A 22,597-nucleotide genomic window follows, 5' to 3' on the forward strand; every position below is an offset into this window, starting at 1 on the left:
CTCTGGTTACTTTCACAGATTATTACTGGGCATGGGCATGTTAATGGATGCCCTCCAGTGGATGACTTGCATGTCAAATTTATTCCTTCCTATCCCTGTTATATAAGATCAGTCCTACTTCTTCATGATGCTCAGGATCAATTATATCTGCCAGAGATTTTGTTTTCTTTTCTTATGGATTTACTGGCACAAGGAGCTCAAAGCATTAAGATGGTAGCTACAGCATAAAATTCAGGGGGACTCTTATGGAGTTTCTTGTGGAAGCTTCCCTCCTTTTGGAACCTGGAACTCTAGACCTACCAAGCCTAAAAGTGAAGAGACAAAAAGCACAAATATCCTAAGTAGGTAAGGAAAATGGTAAACAGGACCACTCCTATTTCTACTCCTTGTTTCCTAGACCCATATATTCTATATATTGGGTATGTGGCACCACTTAATGATCATTGGTGTAAGGTAGGTGCCATATCTTGAAGAATATCATCTCATCCTGTCCCCTCCAAGCTGTACCTCAGATAAGACTTCTGGAGACCATCCCAACACTTTATCACAATGGGACCTTCTGAATTCTGTAGTATGTGATTAGGGGCAGTGGATCTCATGGTTATATGCCCATTGCCACTTTTCATTTGCCATAAACTGAATCCCTCAGTTTAAGACAATATTTTGAGAGATCCCATGTCAATTCCTCAGACACTCTGTGAGTCCTTGGAAGGTGTTGGCTGTATGGCACTCTAGGCAAGAAGAAAAAGTCATCCCTAGATACAAGTTAAAGTCATGATGGAACTTTGCCCTTTTTAGGATATAAAGGGCCTAATTGTAATCAACATGCCACCAGATTTCTGTTTGGTATCATATGAGGAATGCAGCATTGAATTCTGTTACTGGCAGGTTGGATCCTTATGAGCATCAGTAACTAGATCAGCCTTTGTGAGAAGCAATCTGTGTTCTTGGGCCCATCCCTTCACATGCTTCGTCTATTCAGAAGCCCATTCTATAAGCACTGAGATGGCCAAGGAGAGAGGCTGGCTGACATCTACTGGCCAAATCATCCTATGCCTTAGTCATTTTGGGTCTCTTCTTCAGTGGATGTTTTTTTATGAACATTTAATGTATAGCACAGAGCTTCTAATATGTTTTATTTTAACCATAGGTCCAGTCACTTGAACTTGCTTGTTTCCTTGCAGTGCCTTTTCCTAATTGTGGAATCTCCCCTTCCATGGTTCTGATCAGCAGACTAAGTGAGTCACCGCTGTCCATGAGGCTGTAACCTCAGGCAAATTTTCTTTTCACTCAAAGTAGATGAGCAGACATAAATCCCAGAGAGCTGTTCTTTGTGAGCTGTTCCTCATTACTGTCATTTGGGGTTATTCCTAAGTAGGGGCTATAGTGCAACAGCAATCCGTGTTCTGCTTGTATCCACACAACATGCCATTCATGAGCCAAGTTCAGGTTCTTTTCTCTGTGTATGGTTACGTGAGTAAAGGACCATAGTTCCCTCTAAGAAGGAAAAGAAAAAACACTTCTGAATACACGCTGTAGTTTCAGGACCCTTCTTCATGAAGATCTTATCTCTCTTTTGGTTCCAAGTTTTTGGTCTTAGAACTGGTATGAATCTGGAAACTGTAAGGGATGATGACTTTCAGTTATGACAGCTGATCTCAGGCTTCTGCTCATTCACTTTTGATCTCTTTTTAAGCAGCTCTCTTATTAGTGACTCATCTTCCTCTAAAAACATATTCTTTGAGCTATGTCAATAAATTCCTGAAAATCTGCGTCTCCCCACCCCCATACCTCACGTTCATTTCTGGTACTGCCTTTTTGATCTTGATGCCTTTGAAAGTAATTCTGTCCACTTTGCTTCTGAAGCTCAGTGCTGCCTTCTAATCTCTCATATTCTGTAAATGTGCTGCCAAAGCGAGCACAAATCTCTCATATTCTGGATCCTATCCCCTCTACTACTAGGGAGCCCAGCTGGTCACAGCATCTCCTACTATTAGTCCCAGTCTGGAAAAGACAGCCACTACTGGGTGTTCCATGTGCTGATGCCCCTGCTTACTAGCACATTCTTTATAACTCTGGTAAAATTTTGTTTGACTTAAGGCTATGGATTTAGTGGCTGATTAAAACTGGTTATTTAAGATATTAGACTGAGTTTATTCAGCATTTCTCAGAAAGGGTGAGAAAGAGAGAGAGACCTTGTATATCTCAGTTATTAGAAATGTTCTCTCTTTAGTTGGACAGGAATAATTTATAAAGCTTTGTTCATGACGTGAGGGGAAAATTTCATAATAATATGTAATTTTATTTCCTATTATTCTAAGTTTAGAAACCGTCCTTCTGATTATTCATTTAGTTTCCAGATACCTTGCTAATGAAAGATAGTGCCCAGAATAGCAGTCATATGGTTCTATTTTCTGGATCTCCCTGGTGACCTGATAAATCCAGATTTCTAGACCTGAAAAACTTAATGCCAGCAGTAACAGGAAGCTCTTTATTCACAATAAGATAGAACAGAGTTCTCCATCCCTGAAAGTACTTAGGCAGAAGTAAAGAATCATCTGTCATGGGTGTTATAGAGCAGATTTTTGCATTGGGTGGAAGGAGATGACATCTTCAGTAGTGTTTGCCTTACTAGTGGGGCCTATGATGTTTGACAGGACTAATTTTAAAACTGCTGTGAGTGCAACTAGTTTTTGCAAAATTGTGTGCTTTTGTTAAGTGGTCTATCTTCTGTTGCTAAACATCAGATTCCCCTGAAACCTCCCCACTATGGATTTCTCAACTTCATCTTTGACACCCCAGCAGTTTCCTGATATGTCAAATGTGCATTTTCTGTGAGTTATACTGAACATTAGGGACATCCAACCAAGAGGATCTGGACCTCAGCTGCTCTCCCAGTGTTAAAGGGAGGCTTCTTACACTGTTTTCTATTGGGAGGGATCTGCATAAAGAGATAAATGATAGCTGTAAAACTGAATACTTATGTGCTATGTGGATGAAAGCAGGTGGACAACATAAATGCCTTGGGCACATACTGAAGTTATACATCAAGAAATAGAGAAACATCACATGGTGGCTGAGAGACAATACTGGAAAGGCTAGGACATAGCGATCAGAAAAGATGCAAAAGTATCAGTAAACTGATGGGCATTGCTAAGGACCAGAACGCTAGAGTCAGAGACTCCACCAGACTCTATCTCCAGCTGGCTTTGCAAAGCATAGGTAACATAGATTGTAACATGTTACAGCCTATGTTACAGCATAGGTAACAACTTCAAGGCTATGTCTTCATCCGTTAATGAGGATAAAAAAATTATTGTGTTGCTGTGATGATTACATCAGACGACACACTTAAGCACTTAACATAGTGCTGAAGCACTTAACAGTGCAACAACTATATTATTATAAGCAGTGTCATTATTATTAATAAACAAATTCAGAAGCATAAGTAATTATGAAGCCTTACAAGTACCAATCACATCTAAAAGTTAAGGGTCTGATTGCACTTTTTGTATAAATGTTGGTAGGTGATCTACTAGCTTTACTGTTATTATTCATAATCTATACTGTCTGCTTGCAGATTTATTCCACTAGCACCTTTACTTTTATGTAGGAAATATGACATTTTTTCACATATATCATACATATCGTATGTTGCAGAGCATATATGTGTATATTTCATGTAGATAGAGATACATACCACAGAAATAAATACATGTTGTTAAGATTGTAAAAATGTATATTTTATCTCCTTGTAATTAGTGACCTTTATCTCCTTTATCTCCTTGGAATCAGTTTCTCGGTCATGTCCATGTTATAGTAGACATAAAAGATGCTGTTTGTTCAGCTCCCTGAGATTGGCTGGGAGTTTACTAAATTGACTGAGGATGCACAGGAAGGTGGGAGCTCTGGCTGTACCAGACCTCTGGAGATATTTGCAACCAGATCATAACCTAAAATATGGTAGAAATGGACATGATAGCATAACCTGCAGCAGTATCCTAATCTCATCAGAAGGACAAAATCATAGGAATGTTGACTGCCACTGTGGAATTTTTTTATAGCACTCTTTTTTGATGACCATGTAGCTCTGACTTAAACTCCTGTGGCAGCAGGGTGTTCCCAACTTTCTAGAGTTATAATTTCATTCTTTAATAATTTTATTTTGCATTGTATTTTATCATGTTTAAATCTGAAAACCCCAACTCCTCCCTACCCCACCCCCGATACATTTAACTTCCTGGTCCTGCTTTCTGTTGTAGAAACTCAGAAAAACTCTCCTCTCCATTCCACTTATGTAGTGGATTATTTTGTTTATTTCCTTGGCTGCCCAGCATTTGAACCCTTCCTGTGTTTAGAGAACTCACTGATTTGTGAATCCTGGGTGGGATGAGGCAAGGGAGAGACAAAGACAGAAGTATTTATTCCCAGTCTCCCTTAGCTCAATTTTAAATCTGGTGCTAGAAAGAGTGGACCACGGACCATGCACTGGAGGAGTAAGCAGTGGCATGGTTGCAGTTGCAAGGTTGTATTTCTAAGGGTGGCAGCCTGGGAGAGCAGCCATGGTGTTCAGGGTTCAGAGCTGGGGTGATAGCAGTACAAGCTGTGAAATCCCATCCCAGTGGGGTGGCAGTAGTAGGTACTCCTTGGACTGGTTTTGTGGGCTGATTTAGGATGAGATTCTGGTTGCTACTAAGCCTTCCTTGTTTATGTCCAGTTTCCGAAGCCTGGTTCTATAGCCTTACCAGTGATTTTGTAAGCTGCCTAATAAAGTCTCCATAATTTGGTTTCTGCTTAAACCATTCCAAGTCCATTTCTGTTGCTGGTAACCAGGCTAATGCAATATGACAGCCATTGAAATAGCTAGGGATAGCTGCTGTGTCTTCCTTAGTTTGCTGTTCACACCTCTTCAGAGGAAAAAAAACAAAAAAAAAAAACAAAACTTAACACCTATATCCTCAGCAACAGGTATTGTTTGCATTCATGGAAAGTCTGATGAGTAACAATAAATTTTCAAAAAACCTTATAAATTTGATATTTTTTTTGGAGTCATCCACAATCTGGCTATCTCTGCACATGGAAGAAGATGATTGAATTTCTTAAATACAAAACATATAATATATCCTTTCTGTAAGCTTCCTATTCTCCTTAGAGGAGAGCAGGTCTTCTCTGGAATCTATTCTTTCATGGTTGGCCAAGCTGTGGAATAAAATGAGACTGTAACCTGTCATCATAACAGTGAACAATCAGATGAGTATAAATGGAAGGAAATCATAGATTAATTGGACTTCAAAAAGAATATTGCTCACTCATTGTTTATATGAACTTTAAAAATAAGGTGCAATGAATATATTGAATGTTTTATGTGTGTCATTCAATAATCTAGATGCTTTGCGTATGATTTCTTATCATTCAAAAACTACTTCTAGGTAGATCTGAATCCCACATCCAGATAAGAAAACAGGCTCAGAGAAGTTGGACAATTTACCTCGAGGTCTGAGTATTTATGGGTGTTTTTGAAATTCCATGTGTTTAAGACTCCAAAGCCCTTCCTTTATACCACATTGCTTCCCAAATGTGATCAACGTTTTAAATTTTCCTCATATAGAACAGTTAGATTATTATACTCTGTATCATTTATTATAAAATGAGCTCAATGCATGGCTGTAACTGGTTGGAGCTATATGTATATGTGTGTGTTTGTGTGTGTGACTGTGTGTAACACTAAGTTATTTTTGAATCATTCATATGTAAGACTGTCAGACACATGCATTTACACCACTTGACCTTTAAATTGAAATCTTTAAAACTGCTCTTGAAAATTCAACAAATCAGCAAAATGGAATCAGAACATAAGATAAAAACTTAAAAAAAAAGATAGAAACTTTTTTAAAGTCCTAGCTTTACATTTAACATATATTTTACAACCATGATTGTCTTCAATGTGATTTCCTTTGAAGCACTTAAGATTAGAAGACATATTTTAAGAGGATAAACTAAATACTTTAAAATTAAATAAAGACAACTTCAGAATTTCAAATAGAGTAAAGCAAACGATTTCAGAGGACAAAAGCAAATTCTTTCTGGCCCTTTGTATACACTATGACCTTAAAGGGACTCCACTGAGAAAACGTGGCTGCAGTGAGCTAAGTAAGTGACCCTGGGTCATTTCTTAGTCTCTTTGAACCTCAGCATCCTTATCTGTAAAATTTACTGGCGAAGCTGAATGATCTCTTTTAGCCCTAAATAATTTTATGACTCTAAGAATCTCTGCATATAATTGGGGAAACAAACCAGTAACTATTATTTGTATGTGACCTTATTAGTTTAAAAAGTCAAAAGTATATGCCTATTGTTAGCATGTTATAAAATCAACCTAAGGGTCTCAGCAAAATTGGTGGCTATTAAATAGTTAGGTTAAAAGACCTGACTAATTTTATGTACATGTAAATTTGTCATTAGTTACAAGATATATTTATTTATGTAATCTATACATATAAATATGCATGAAACACAGAGGAAAATTTATGTCTAAATATCAGATCTGCATGTTAAAGGAGTATCTCAGAGGAGAGAACAAAAATTTTATTTTTAAAGTTAAAAATACCATTTCTAACAGAATAATGTTTGTTGTTGAAAATACATATAAAGCAAAAAATGTTTATTAACTCCATCACTTAGAGATAATCTTAACTAATCCGTACTTATATGTACTTATATAGTTTTTATTCCTTGCTCACAAAAATGAATTGCCATTCACAATATTTTATAATTTGCCTCTTCCATTTTAACAATGCATTTATATGACTTCCTAGATTAATAAATATTATTATTTTTTAGACAAATTATTTTTTTATTTTTATTTATTTATGATAGTCACAGAGAGAGAGAGAGAGAGAGGCAGAGACATAGGCAGAGGGAGAAGCAGGCTCCATGCACCGGGATCCCGACGTGGGATTCCATCCCGGGTCTCCAGGATCATGCCCTGGGCCAAAGGCAGACGCTAAACCGCTGCGCCACTCAGGGAACCCAATAAATATTATTTAATGGAATCCTCCACCTTGTTTTCAAGATCAGTTGCTAATTAGGCTGTGCTTCTTCCAGGGTCAGTCAATCTAAGAGAACTCTGATTCATCAGTCAGAGATCTAGATGAAGAACAAGGAAAGATACCATTGTTCCTACAACTTACCTCAGCCTCTTCCTTGACCTTTCCTCACTTTAAGGTCTTTCTAAAAGTGGACAAATGTGAGAACTTCCCACGTGGCAGTATATTTTTAAGAACTTTAGACATCATCTAATATGGTAGAGTTACATAGTTTGGAAAATTTGATGTAACTTTTTAAATTTGGCATTTACAAAGTCAGTACCATGGGTACTTCCAGAGTAATCATAGGTATTATATCTAAACACAGCTGATTGAACATATATTCTATACATTTTTAAGTGTACTACATTAGCAACATAGAGTTGGTTAATTCCAAAGGTACTTTTATGAAAATACCACATGCAAATTAAAATGATCTTTAAAATAGTAGAGCATCCAACTCAGATGATCTTTGTGGGGAAGGGTGAGGGCTATTAAAAATCCATTTTTGTTCCCATAAATAGGCTTAATCTCGACTCTGACTTTTAAAAAAAATATTTATCAGACTGTTCCTAGCTATTTTTAGGAATGTGGTTATAAATTATTTCTCTAATATTTTTTGAATTCAGAAATATCTGTAAATTGTATAGGAATGTTCATAGACACAATTGACATTTGGAGCTGTAGGTGGGAAATGGACTATGTATATCCAGATGCTAAAAATTATGGAGAATTCATAAAATTATTTTGAAATACTTATAAAGCATCTTTTATTTAATTACTTTTTGTCTTTTAACAAACTATTTGTGTATGTAGTTTATTTTTTTTTTTTACAATTTACACATAGCATTCGATATCTAGAAATAAATTATGGTTGCTTGAGAAAATTAGAGTAAAATATGGGAAGAAAGCACGCATTAAATTTGGAAGAGATTTTGGAGTGACCAAAGCATGTGTCACTTGATGGAAAACCATTATGCTGAAGAAACTAACATACACCTACTAAAGCTTCATTCTGGCTTTTGCCTTAGCATCAGCAGTGAGTGATGCATCCAGAGCTGCAAACAAGGGAGAAACATGAAGGAGATGTTGACAATAGGGAAATGTTTTCCCTCATAATGAAAACTTTTCTTTCAGAAACCATGCCTAGGTGTGTGTCAATATCTCGAACATTTTCACTCTAGTATTTTGGCTTTAGGCTTCCATTCCTTCCAGGAGAGACTCTCTCTTAGTTTATCTAAGTATTGTTTCCAGAAATGTTCCTTTTTTCCCCAAATATTTATAGAGTTCTGCTATGTATCATAGTCTTACTTTAAAGTAATGCTCATCATACGGTATTTATTGCAGTTATTTTTTAAGGTTCATCTCTTAAATTTCAGCAATTGTTTGGATGGATAGGGAGATTTAAAAATAACAGTCTTCATTTTTAAAGATGTGGCATGTGAGTAAAGATAAATTTTAATCGATTTGCCAAAGGTCAGAAAGCAAGTCAAAGGTAGTCCTTGACCTGAGCTCCAATTTGCTGAAATCAGCTCCGTGTTCTTAATCATATATATATATATATATATATATATATATATTGATCAATTGATATTTTTGTTCCTTGATTATTTGTCTGAGAATTAAAGTGACTCATAGCCCCTATTTTTATTTGCAAATGGTCAATTAATTAATCATTTAGTACATATGATTTCTAAAAATTTAGAATTATTTGGTATAACCCACTTCTGGTCTGAAATCAAATAAGCAGAGAAATAACAGGTGGCATGCAAACATTATTCTTCTTTTCAGTAGGGACCCTACTTTCTGAATCAGGTAGATAAAATAAGTTGCTTTCATGTATTTTGATTTATAAACATGAATACTCTATGATCTAGCAACTAAAACATAAACATTGGCCAATTTGTGCAGGACTCCAGCATTATAGCAGTGTGATACTGGATGTTCAATATTTTTAATGTCATATTTACAGGGCCACTGATAAGTCCCAAAGCAGCCCCTCCCCAGTCTCACCTCATTCTAGGACAAATTTCTGTCATCTTGCTCAGTTTGCTTTTAAATTCCTCTTATTTAGGGATAAAGATTTGTCTTCTACAATTAGTGATGACTCACTTAATGGGAAATAACCCAGGTAGAGTTGGCACATCATGTGCTATAGAGAAATGATTAGAGGTGTTTCTCCAAAATGCAGGGCTTGATACATTGTTTGAGGGAAACCAGAGACCTATTAAAGATATGGAACAGAAAGAAGGAGACTTAGGACTACCAAAAATTTCCCATTTTCTGAGAATCCTCCTTGTTGATACTAACATTGAAGAATGTCACTAAGCACAGTGACTCCACTATACATTCAGATGAAGATGGTAAGAAAGTTAAAGCTGAGGTGTCTAGGTGGCTCAGTCATTGAGCTTCTGACTCTTTTTTTTTTTAAAGATTTTATTTATTTATTCATGAGAAACATACAGAGAGAGATAGAGACATAGGCAGAGGGAGAGGGAGAATCAGGCTCCCTGTGGGGAACCCACTGTGGGACTTGATCCCAGGACCCCCGGATCATGAGCTGAGCCAAAAGGCAGATGCTCAACCACTACATCACCCAGGCATCCCGAGCTTCTGACTCCTCATTTCAGCTCAGGTTATGATCTCAGTATTGTGGGATAGAACCCCACATTGGGCTCCACACTCAGCGTCCAGTCTGCTTGAGATTCTCTCCCTCTTCCTCTGCCTCTTCCTCTGCTCATACTTTCTCTCAAAAGAAATAAATAAAATCTATAAAAAAATAAAGAAAAAGTTAAAGCTGATCAGTGCTAAACCAACTTCCTGGCAGGGCTCTGGATGAGGAACAATGGGCATGTATTCAGGTCTCCAGTCTCACAGAGCTTTAGAAGTAGAAGGGAATGATGTTCAGTACTTCTGCAAGAATGATTTCACTAGTTTCCAGTGGGATGGTTTGGCATATGATTTCGCTCATACGTGGAATAGAAAACAAAACAAAACAAAACAACAAATTATATAGGAGAGAGAAAAACAGACAAACCAAGAAACAGACTCTTAACTACAGAGAACAAACTGAATGTTGCTGGAGGGGAAGTGGGTGGGGATGGGTTAAATGGGTAGTGGGGATTAAGGAGAGCACTTGTGATGAGCATTGAGTGTTGTACATAAATGAAACTTTGAATTCTACTCTCGAGTCTGTTGGAATGGTTTGGTAAGAAAAAATAGGTAGCATTATTTTCATGTTGACCTTCCTACGATGGCCCCCATGGTGACTCTGGTCCATACTACTTTTCTACTGTACACTCTTTTATTCAAAGTTATGATAGCTAGCCCCAGCATTGATTGTCCTCTTTCTTGCATGAACTATTCCTTCTTGCATGAACTATTCTTTCTCCTTTAGGTCCAGAGACCCTGATGCTTTCAATCCTGTCAATGTTCCTACCTTCTCTTCTCTTCTCTTCTCTTCTCTTCTCTTCTCTTCTCTTCTCTTCTCTCTCTCTCTCTCTCTTTCTTGGCCACAGAAATTTCACTTTAATATTATGCCCTTCTAGGTCAATAATTAAAAGTTTAAGTAAAAGTACATATATTTCTGAAATTTATGAGCACTTTTATTATATCTTTTTTCTAAATCACTCAGCTCTCACTTTGTTCTCCTTTCTGCTTTTGTTCTTTTCTTTCTAAGAAGATATAAGAACTTAAATTCAGGGGAGCCTGGTGGCTTAGTCCATTGGTTAAGCATCTGCCTTTGGCACAGGCCCTGATCCCAGGGTCCTGGGACTGAGACTCTCGTTGGGCTCCCTGCTCAGCGGGGAGCCTGCTTCTCCCTCTCCCTCTGCTGTTCCCCCTGCTTGTGCTCTCTCTCTCTCTCTCTCAAATAAATAAACCTTTAAAAAAACAAACAAACCTTAAATTCAATAATAAAGGTAGTTGATGGGGTAGAGTTTGGTAGAAAAGAAATATAAAAATAGACATGAGGGAATAATCAAGTCAAGTTATTTTGTAGTTCATTGTGCTATTTCTCCTCCAAGCTTTTGTAAATACACTCTTTTTACAATATCCTTTCTCACTTCTCCTCCACTTGGTTAACACCTATAGCTTCCTTCTCCACCCCACCCTCTCCTTGACTAGCCTGGGGCTGTTTTACATACTTCCTTAAAAGGTTCTGGATACTCTGGGCTTTGTGTTATTTTAGCTGCCATCACACTGTTGATATTGCCACAACACTGGGAATTATTCGAGAGCAATAATACATGTTTGCATGTCTTAGTGTTAAATCTTACAGTCTGGTCTATGAAATGTAACAAATATTTGGAGGTAAGAAGGAACATAGGAAAGGAGGAAGAAAAGAAAGGAGGAAGGAAGGATGAAAGGAGAAGAAAACAGTTTTTAAGTGATTAATGAACTTTAAGTAATGCCATTTTTCCTTCAGATTTTAACTCCACAGGGCTGTGACTATTTTTATTGGTTCTCAAAACACAGCCAGAGGCTGGTGGATGGAATTGTCTACTTTAAGCACAGCCTCAGAAGTGGAACATTTTTATTTTGGCCTTTAAAAGTAATATGGTGACATGATGATTGGTAACATAATGACGGAAAAGGACGAGATGAATCAGTGTGAAGTCCAGACCCTGCAACAGGGAGAGAAAGACACTCCCACCAACCAGCCTGTTCCCTTGCTGAAGTGTCTATGCAAGTATGAGCTTAATAGTCACCTTGATGATGACAGTGATGAGGAAAGTAGTAATGATAGTAGTTCCCACAATCCTTCCTTTCCATATCATATACACACATTCCTCTTGGGTCTAAGGGTAGTTCTGATTTGTTCTCATTTACTCTTATACCACCTCACTTAATGCAGCTAGATTACAGATGAAGCTCACTATCATAAGTAACCTCCGAAATTTAGAAGCAGTGCTTACATCCCTTTTTGCCTGTGTGGAATGGTGCACAAATGCCCTATTTCTGTGAAAAATGCCTTTATTTGTGACCAAGCTCATATTAACTCTTTACTAGATTATGTATCTCCCTAGATTGCAAAACAGGGGTCAGCACCATCCACTTTGCAACCGTGACTCAGTTGTCGGTGGCCAGATTTCTAAAAATCCTGAAGATTTCTCTTGAACACCTAATTCTAGAAGAGTCCCCGGCTCGACTGATTGTTCCCTCTCCTTCTGAGCACGCTCTCAAGAAATGAAGCTGAAGGCACTTCCTGTTTCCTTTGCACTTCTTTCAGATTTCTGTGACATACTTAATCTGGGTCTTGTGCCCTGTCAACTTTTAATAGTTATAATTGCCCAACTATCTGCTCTTGTGTGATCATAAAATCCTTTTAACATTTCACTTTTCCCCTCAAGAAAATGTATCCCGGTTTCCGGGACGTGACCTTCAGCTTCTTTCGTAAATACGCAGGCAGAGAATTCATTCAGGCTCTCAGCAACGGCGGCCTCATCTGTCACTGACTTCCCACTCATCCCCTTAATGGCCCAATGGATGCCTTGCTGAGTTGTGTGCTTTTAATGTCATAAAAGAGGTTTGTCCTCTGATTTGGTAATTTCTTTGCCTCTTTTTCTCCCCTGGGTCCTTTTAGAGTTCTCTTCCAAAGTATAGAGGATTTGATTTTCTATTCCTTTAACAATTTTGGGTCTTGAAAAAGGGAGGGGGAACCTTTTCTTTGCTGCATCATTCTAGAGACATTACTTTCTCACTTTGATCTTATAAAATGCTAAACAACTTTACCACTTATTAGTGGGACTGGCATTCTGGGTGATGCTGTGTTTTTAAAAACCACTTCCTTGCAATTTACCCTGACCTTAATTCAGTGGCTTGTCTCTTTTTGAATTAATGATTATATGCTGTATTTTATTTTCTGTCTTCCTAAATTTTCGTGTTGTCTCTAAACACCGCTAGCTCCTATTTGGGATTAAATCATACGCTTAATGAGATTTAATCACTGCTTTCCATATTCTCTCTTTTCTTTGAGTCCCAAATGTTATTTAATCCTAACCTGGCACTCCTTTCTCCCTTTTCAGGTTGACGCACACATTGAATTAGAAAGCAGTTTTGCACCAGATCCAGCCCTACTTCCTCCACTTGATGTAATCCTGTCCTATGCGTAAGGTAATTAAAATCTCCCACTATTACTACCTTGCCCTTTTCTCGCTGTATGTGTGTGTGGTATTTCATAGTTCATTTCTGCAGAGACAGCCTATAATATTACTGTTATCACATTTTAAACTGATTTCTAATACAGAACTCCTGTCCTTCATTCCGGCTTCTTTCAGAAAACTCTCATTCAGGAATTACCGAATTTCCCAATAAACAAAGCCGCCTATCTTGTGCTTTCTGTTGATTCTTACAAATATGAGTGCCTAAATATAGAGTAGTCATTAAAAGGCTTACAAAAGCCCCGGGATTAATGGACTAACGTTAACAAGGTTTTGTTAAACAATAATTGAGCACTTTAGGTAAGCAATTACATATGGTGACTAGGAAATTATTAGGATATATGCGCACGTCGCATGTGTGCTTATGACCTTATAAAATGGCCGCACATTTTAAAAAGAAACAGAGCCCTGCGTATAAAGGAAATTTTGAAAACCTAGGAGCAGTCTTTGGATTGTTTGCTGCCACTGCTTCTAGGCAACAGGCAAGAGATGTTTACAATCTGGGCTCTCCCCTGCCCCCACCTCTAGAAGCTTTTCATCTGCTGCTGCTGCCGCTGTTGATAGAACTACAAGGCCCGAGCCTGATAATGCCCCTCCTCCACCTCGCTTCCATCTCCTGGAGCCCAGCTGTTAAGGCCTATCTAGCTAATCACCCCTTTACCACCAGGCTCGTTTGTGGAAGTTAATGTCATGTTCAGAGAGGACAGTGCTGCAGGGAGAGGAGAGGATTTGATTTCTCATTTTACCTGGGAGAAAAACAGCATCAGGAATAAGGTGCCTCTTTTGTCCTTGATGCTTGACTCCATTGTCACTCACCTGCCGCTGCTGCAGGGAAGCCGGGGAAGAGGGGTCCCAGGACCCCATCTGAAAGTAGAACTTAGGATAGGGATCTTTGACCCGAGTGTCCCAAAACAGTTTTTCTCAAAGGGTATGCCCAACCTTTTCCAAAATGATAAACAAATAGAAGGGAATGGAATTTTCTTTTACTTTTTAAAAATGAGCAACCTATATTTATTTAAGAAAGGGTGGGGGGAAATTCTAACAGACAATAGAATATCAAATTTTAAAGGTAACTTATCTCTGGCCTCAGAAAACAAGCTTCAGTGCTTTTTATCTATCTCGTGGAAGGCAAGAGGAAGAGATCTGGCAAAAGGAAGAAAGACATGTCTGAGGGAATTGAGGAAAGAAAAATTGAGGACCCAGGCTGTTAGGCCAAGGTTGCGGCTCTAGTTGCCAGGAAACCTCCTTCACCTTGTTTTGATACCACTCAGAGCTGGCTCAGGCTGACCAGCTGAGTTTTGAACATGTCAGCTTGACAGAGGCTGGGTGACAATCTTTCAGTGGTGTTATAAGAGACAGCCTCCCTTTCTCCACTGGTGGGGAAGATAGTTTGTGTCTTAGCGTCTTTTCGTCCCAACTTCCACTGATGAACGATTCGCTCAGTAGATAGTGCCCCATTAAATTAGGAAGTCATATAGTCTACCTGTTATGAATCCAGACTCCGGGCTGATGTCTGGGTCCCAACCCTGACACTGTTGCTTCTCCATCAGGTGAATACTTGCTTTTTTGTGCTTCAGTTTCTTCATCAGTAAAGTGGAAACAGTACCTCTTAGGGCTATTATAATGGAAACAGTACCTCTTCAGACTATTATAATGGTCTAATGAGATGATACACATAAGTTGCTTAGAACATTGCCTACAGGGGTACATGGGTGGGTCAGTGGTTGAGCGAGCATCTGCCTTTGGCTCAGGGCATGATTATTGGGTCCTGAGATTGAGTCCTACATTGGGCTCCCCTCAGGGAGCCTGCTTCTCCCTCTGCCTGTGTCTCTGCCACTCTCTCTGTGTCCCTCATGAATGAATGAATGAATGAATGAATGAATAAATAAATAAATAAATAAATAAATAAATAAAATCTTTAAAAAAAAAGAACACTGCCTAGAATATAGTACACACCCAGGAAACATTGGCTGTTATAATTAATATTCTTTTTGACGAATTAAAGGAAAGAATTAGTAATTAAAATGCATCTTCATACTATTTGCTATCATAACATTACCAAATTTGGTTGGTATTAAATATCACTGGGTCTGACATTTTCCAAGTTCTGTCAAAATTAGAAGAGAATCCAATCTAAAATTTGTACTTTAAAAAATGAGCTTAAACATAGACATCTCTTCCTTAGTGATGCTAGGTTGGTACCTTTGCCATTCACATGCCTATAAATCCTTCTTTTCTTCAAACTCTGAAGAATATTAATAACACTTTTTAGTGTATGATGCTTTCATGAATGTCATATTTGATCCTCAACCCTGATGTTAAAATAGTATGGTGATTATTCCCATTTTACAGAGTGGGAATTAGGCTCACAGAGGTTCGGTGATTCTTCTGATTCTCACAGTTGTCAAGTGATAACAGCTAAGGACTCATAAGTCTTCTGATTTTCAGGTAAATTGAAAAGATGGAAAGAATGAATGAGATGGCGAGAGAGAAAGAAGGAAATATATATGTGTGCAGAATCATATATTATTTGTATTTGTACCCTGTATAGTCAGAAACATGTTGATGAAAGGAAACCACCACAGACCATAACATCTGAAATATTCAACATCAGGGCCTTAGTTCTATTTAAAGATATATCAGGGGAATACCTGGGGGGCTCAGTTGATTAAGCATCTGACTCCTGATTTCCACTCAGGTCATGATCTCAGGGTCTTGAGATCAAGCCCCATGTCAGGCTCCAGACTACGCATGGAGCCTTCTTGGGATTATCTCTTTCTTATTCTTTCATTCTCCCTCTCTCTCCCCCTCCCTCTTTCCTTCTTTCACTCATTCTCTCTCTCTCTAAAATAAAATAAAATAAAATATAAAAAAGACACATCAGGGAAAGGCATGACCCCAACTCCTGGCCTTCCTCCACCAGCCCAAGTACAAACAGAAGTCTCTTTCTTAAAAACTCCTTGTCTTTTATGTCTCAAATTCTCTTGAATTTCAAACATTTACTCATATAATTCTAAGCAAAGATTTAGCAGGAGAACAAACTGAGAGTTTGGCTGGAAGTTTTGAACTACGATGCTCTAAATGCAACCTGTTTGGTTAAGGCTGTTGGTCATAGAGATTACAAGACACCTATACTTCAGAGCCAGTGCAGGATACCATTTTCACTTTAATGTAAAAGTGTTGACTTTAATCTATAGGCTTTATTTGACTTGGTCCCTTGTTACCTTAGAGATCAGCTATCTTTCTTCACACCCTCATAGCAACTGGGAGCTACTAAGAAGCATTTAGTCATGATTTTTAACTGCCAAAGGTAGAAGGTGTGTGTGTGTGTGTGTGTGTGTGTGTGTGTGTGAGAGAGAGAGAGAGAGAGAGAGACAGAGAGAGAGAGAGAGAGACTTTATTTTCTTTCACAATCCATCCTCTTCAATACATTTATAAGTTCTTTTTATCTACACAGGATTTGAACTAAGGTCTTTCTTAAGTGGGCACTTCAAATGGCCTCAATGAATACCAGAAGCCATGGTGTAGATTGGCAGTTACCTACCTTATATACTCTGGACCATTAATTGGATCAGATACCGGCTCTAGTGTAGAGATTTCAGGAGGAGAGATAAGTTAAAGTTTGGCCCTCTTCTCTGCTTAAAGATTTCCAAGGAAAGGGAATTTTAGATTATCATAAAACCAGAAAGGGAAACTACAGTGAATCTAGGTTAAATATTATTCTGTCTTGAAATTGAAAGGGATTTCTGTCCTCTGTTTCTGGGCGTACTCTTAGATTTTTCTTTTTTAAGCATATTAATAAATATGATACTGACAGAGAATGAAGAAACATGTCCTCATTAAGATGGAAGTTATAAGAGAAAGGGAGATCTGGCATTGCCTGGGGATTAAGGAAAAGCAATATCTAGGAGGGACACCAAAGGACTTAGCAGGAAGGAATGAAATGTGGAGCTCTAAAACCAGTGAGATTATGGGAAGTGAGTAGGATTGCAGGATGATGTAGGAACACAGAGATCATAAAATAGAATTGGGAGGCATTATGAGGAATTTAGGATAATTTGTAAAGAATTTTATATTTTTGTGACTTGATGTTCATTGAATTATATAACTCTAAAATTTCCTGATATTATTTTATATTAATTTTGCAACTTTCTTGTATGTTGTTCTATATGAACTTGCAATTGCTGTGCTGAGCCATTCAAGGACATTACATCCCCAATTTGGAGATTGAGTCAATTGCAATTCTGCTTAAAAATACCTTGTACTAATGTGGATAGGCATGTTTCTGCTATAAGGGTTATAGTATACTTTACGTTTCCATCCCTAGGACCCAGATCACATAATATCTTCTAGAGTGGTTAAAACCAAAGGTTTAATCCCTGATGAGTCTGTACCAAAGAAGATGGAGAGTCTTGTGTTGAAAACAGTGAGATTAAGTGAAAAATTTACATTCTGAAAGAGACTCCTTCCCTCCTTGAATCTGAGAACAGTGGTAGCCAGACCATATCTCCCAGACAGGAAAGTAAAGCATTCCTTTTGGTAGAAGAAATTCTAGAGGTATTGAGCATAATGGTCTATGCTGATCACCTTACATCGCAGAGAACCAGTAAATAAGCCTAGGCTGTAGAAGAAGAGCATTCAAGCAACTTCTTAATACCCCAACTGAAATATCAACAGAAAACCAAGGACCCCAGAAATACGAAGGCAAAAAAAGAGTCTCATAAAGGTGGAAGAGAGAGCATTAAAAAACCGATGACAAAAAAAAAAAAAAAAGAAAAGAAACGATGACAAAAGAAGTTTGAAGAATCATGAAACAGTTCAGAGAGTAGAAATTTTTTATTAAATTTTGTATGTAATGTGTTCAAATAAATATTGAAGATGCTGCGACCTTGAAATAAGAAGAAAAGGGAAAAGAACATAAGTACTCTTAGAAACAACTGCAGGGACAAAGCATCTAAAGGATTAAATTATGAAGTTTACCAAATCTCTCCAAATGTAAGAAAAGATATAAAATAAAGTTAGGAGTTCACTGTAGGTGATGAACATTAAAAAATAGAGGTTAAGGGAAGCCCAGGTGGCTCAGTGGTTTAGCGCCGCCTTCAGCCCAGGGCGTGACCCTGGCTACCTGGGATCGAATCCCGCATCGGGCTCCCCACAAGGAGCCTGCTTCTCCGTCTGCCTGTGTCTCTGACTCTCTTTCTCTCTATGTCTCTCATAAATAAATAAATAAAATCTTTAAATAAATAAATAAATAAATAAATAAATAAATAAATAAATAACAGGTTAAAAAGGTGACGATAGGAAAAAAAATTAAAGATAGAAAATTTTCAAATATATTATTTTAAAACATTTTCTAGGATTTAAGGATATAATTTTCAGATTGAAAGGGACTGTTGTTAAGAAGATCTTGGCATATAACTGGTCCCAAAAAGATGATTCTAAAACTTTATGATAGGGGTTCCTGGGTGATTCAGTCAGTGAAATTTCAAACTCTTAACTTCTGCTCAAATCATCATCTCACAGTGATGAGATCTAGCCATGTGTCTGGCTCCATGCCAGGCATGGAGTCTGCCTGGGATTCTCTCTCTCTCTCTCTTTCTCTCTCTCTCTCTCTCTCTCTCTCTCTGCCTCCCCCTCTCTCCCTCCCTCCCTCTGCCTCTCCCACACTCATGTGTTTGCTCTCTCTTTAAAAAAATAAATAAGTAAGTAGAACTTTGTGAGAAAAAACAAAAAACAGTTTTCATAAAAGTGTTGGGAATCATAATAACATCAGACTCCTCAAAACTAATTCTGGACACTAGGGTGAAAAAGTAGAAATGCCTTCAAAACTCTGAGGGAAATTATTTTATTTTATTTTACTTTATTTTATTTTGGTTTTTAAATTTTTATTTGCGGGGGGGGGGCATGAATGAGGGGAGGGGAAGAGGAAGAGAGAATCTCAAGCAGACTCCTTGCTGAATGTGGAAACTGATGCAGGGCTCCATCCCAGGACCCTGAGGTCATGACCTGAGCTGATGTCCGTTGCCTAGTCAACTGAGCCACCCAGGCACCCCAGGGAAATCATTTTAAAAGAGTATATATAGAATTCTCATATTCAGTTGAATTCTCAATCAAATGCAAGTATAATAATAAAGACAACATCAGATATGCAAAATCTCAAGAAATTTCCCTTCCATTTGTTCTTAGGAAGTTACAAGGGTCTGTGGTTACCAGCAGAATAGTGTCAGTGAAGTAGGGAGCAGATCTGGGGTGTAAGAAACTGGAAACCTTCACAGGAGAGCAGTATGCAGAGAAAGAAAAGTAAGTAAGAAAGGAGATAAGGGGAAAAAGTAGATATAAAAGAATGTACATGGGATCATCATAATATTATACAGCTGAACCATGATGCTGTTAATATTGCTTTAATATTAAAATTGAATATTACTGCCACCAAAACTTATTACATGGCTATTGGGAAGTTGATGTAAGGAGAGGTGTGTGTGCATGGACAAGTGTATGCCTAAAGAAAAGTTGCAGGTGGTATAAAGGAGAGAGGTTTTCATTTTCCAAAGTAAGAAGTCAATAGATAATATCTAAAACCACAAAAGTCAAGAAAATCTTCAATGTATATTTAGGGATATGGAAGAAAATACTACAAGAAATAGTTAAAATGATTAAAAGCATTTGTCTTTAATGAGTTGAGAGATTGCTTTTCTTGTTCCTGATGTTGTTGTTAAAAACCATGTGTAACTATTTATAAGTTTCACAGGCAAAAATTCAAAGCAGGAAATTTCCATACTACTAGAATGAATAGTGAGAAAAGAAGTCATAGGAAAGGAGGGTACATACAAGTCTACTTAGACCTAGAAGAGTTCCCAGAAAGCTATTAAAGCAAGGAGGACAGTGTTAATCAGCATCTATAAAGTATGTGGAATATGGTAGGCACTTAGTTTAATATTTGCACATATCCTGGAAAGGGACAAAAGGACTAAAAGGGTGAAAAGTAATATAAAATGGTCATGCACATCTCTGCATCTGTACAAAGTGTTCATAATTATTTCACAAAACATGACTGCTACATTTTGCTTGAACAGAAAATTTAAAAACTAATTCTAGCAGATTGTTAAAGTGAGATATTTATTGAGAAAAAGTATTTCTAAATGGCCCCCATAATGTTGAAAATACTTTTTCTATGAATAATTTGCTTATAAACTTAATATGGAGGTAGCCAAGTCTTAGTCCACATGGAATCCACATTTGCAGGCAACAAAGAAACTACACACAAATTTATGAAAATTTCTTATAGAGAAAAATTATGTTACAAAGGAAGCAGAAGTATCAAATTACAGATGTGTTCTGATGGAAAAAATATCATGTGTAGAAGTCTGATAATTTTATTTGGTGTATACCTAGAGGGGTTTTTATATTCTCTTCCTGAAACCTAGTCAAGTCTTCAGTTTTTTGACATCCACACAGTACCTGATATACGGTGAGCATTCAATAAATTTCTTTTAAGTGAATGATTAAATAAGTGAATGAATAAAATTTTGGAAGGGATTTGGAGGAGTTAAAGCAAACTGAGAGAAAAGGGCCTTTTCTATTTAAAAAAGACTTATGTCATAGATTCTATAATCCTCATTCCTGTCTCTTAAAAGTCTCACTATCATAAAATGTCTTAATTAGACCTGTAGTTTCAGAGTTTAAGATCATTTCCTCTTTTCTACCCACTCATTTTTGGATATGGAAACTTCTAGGAGAATGGATCATGGGCAAGCCTAAAAACTGGGCAAACTAGGAACGTGCTATGCCTGGAAAAATTTAACTCAGACATGTGCAGAGGTTTTTACAAACTTCTTGAACCTGGTGAGGAGTCAAGCACAGTTTGAATAACAGCTGTAATAGTCAGAGGTTGCAAAACCTTTGAGAATGACAAATGAAGTCTGTTTGAAGGATGTGATGCTCAGATTAAGTAGTATCCAAGTAGAAAGGCTGTTTCATGAGGACTTGAGTCAGTGAGCTTGGCTTGTCTCTCAGACTGGGTGTGCCAGTGTTTTGCCTGGCTTGTATAGCTGCCTGCTTGTAGTAAATTACGTATCTTTTACTTGTGTTAAGATAACTTATATCCTTTGCATGTATGAGTCAGTATCTTCTGTTAATCACAGAGTCATCAGCTTTTTGACAACCATGCAATCAATCATACAAGTAAGGCTCTTTCATATATGTGAAGACCACTCTATCAACTTTCTCTTCTCTGGGTGGAATGCCTTTTCAAATTGAGTTATTTTAAAGCTATCTAATTATCATTGCTTCTACATACCTGCCACTAACTTGTTCAAGCTTGTAGAAAATTCTTGATATTTTTTCTTAACATTTTTAACTACAGTGTCTTCCTTCTCATTGTAATCCAGTAGAAAATGCATGATCTTGATATCAAAGACCCATGTTCAGATTTAAGTTTCAGCCTGTATTCTGGGTTCTTTGGAACTTATTTCACCTCTGAGCCTGGTTTTTAAGTGAAACACATAGTAAATTGAGAAAAATCTACAATGCAGTTGTGAGGATTATGGTAATGTGAGATGTGTTGAGAAATAAATCTGATCCACAATAAAATGAAAGCTAACTTCTCTTATATTTGTCAATATATGATAGTTCTTTAATATCTCACACTCATGTAAAGCATTTATTCTTAAATCTTTGTCACAAGATTTAATATTCAATGATTAAAACAAGACAGGATAATTTACCACAGAGGTTGAAAAATGGTCTTATTGAAAAGAAGTCTATGGTTCTCTATCCACTTGTGATGGTTTTGTATGTGACAATTTAGCTAAGTTGAAATGTATTTCCCAGAATTCTCTTCCTTGTATGGTTGCAGGTTAGGATTGGCTACAAGAAAAATTATGCAAGATTTGAAAAATGGAAGAGAAGCATCAGCTACTTTGCTTGAAGGTCGTCACAGGACCCCAAATGGCTACGATTTACATACATTGACTTTGATCTACAGATTTATTTTGTTTATTTCCAGCAGGAGCAGGGTCTGCAGCTCCTTTGGCTTTTTCTGGATGTTCTCCTTCAGCTTCTCTGAGACCCAGGTCAGGAACATATACAACTTTGAAGTCAAGTGTGCAAGCTTTATATGCAGGTTACCACATGGCAAAATTTTCAAGTTAGATAGCTCCTTTGCATCCTGTTATGGTAATATAGATATAATGACCAGAATATGCATAAGCATAGATCATTCTTTGCTTAGATGCAATGAGAGATAGCTGTGGGCAGTTTCCAGTTTGTCTTGTTGGTTCGTTCCTCTTTATTCTTTCAGATTCCAATTTGCCTTTCCTTTCAATCCACTTCATGCCCACCTTTTTAATCTTA

At 37.5% G+C, this 22,597-nt stretch overlaps 1 long non-coding RNA gene across 1 annotated transcript in view; it reads left to right on the forward strand.

Moving 5' to 3' along the window:
- Positions 1 to 13,196, forward strand: part of LOC129521155 (uncharacterized) — a 273,692-nt gene extending 260,496 nt beyond the window's left edge. The window contains exon 5 of the long non-coding RNA XR_008666777.1: positions 13,112 to 13,196. This is a non-coding gene — a long non-coding RNA (uncharacterized LOC129521155). The remainder of the gene's footprint in view (positions 1 to 13,111) is intronic.
- The last annotated feature ends 9,401 nt before the right edge of the window (positions 13,197 to 22,597 follow it).

The sequence above is a fragment of the Nyctereutes procyonoides genome, unplaced genomic scaffold (assembly GCF_905146905.1).
Source record: "Nyctereutes procyonoides isolate TBG_1078 unplaced genomic scaffold, NYPRO_anot_genome, whole genome shotgun sequence".
NCBI classification, from domain to species: Eukaryota; Metazoa; Chordata; class Mammalia; order Carnivora; family Canidae; genus Nyctereutes; species Nyctereutes procyonoides.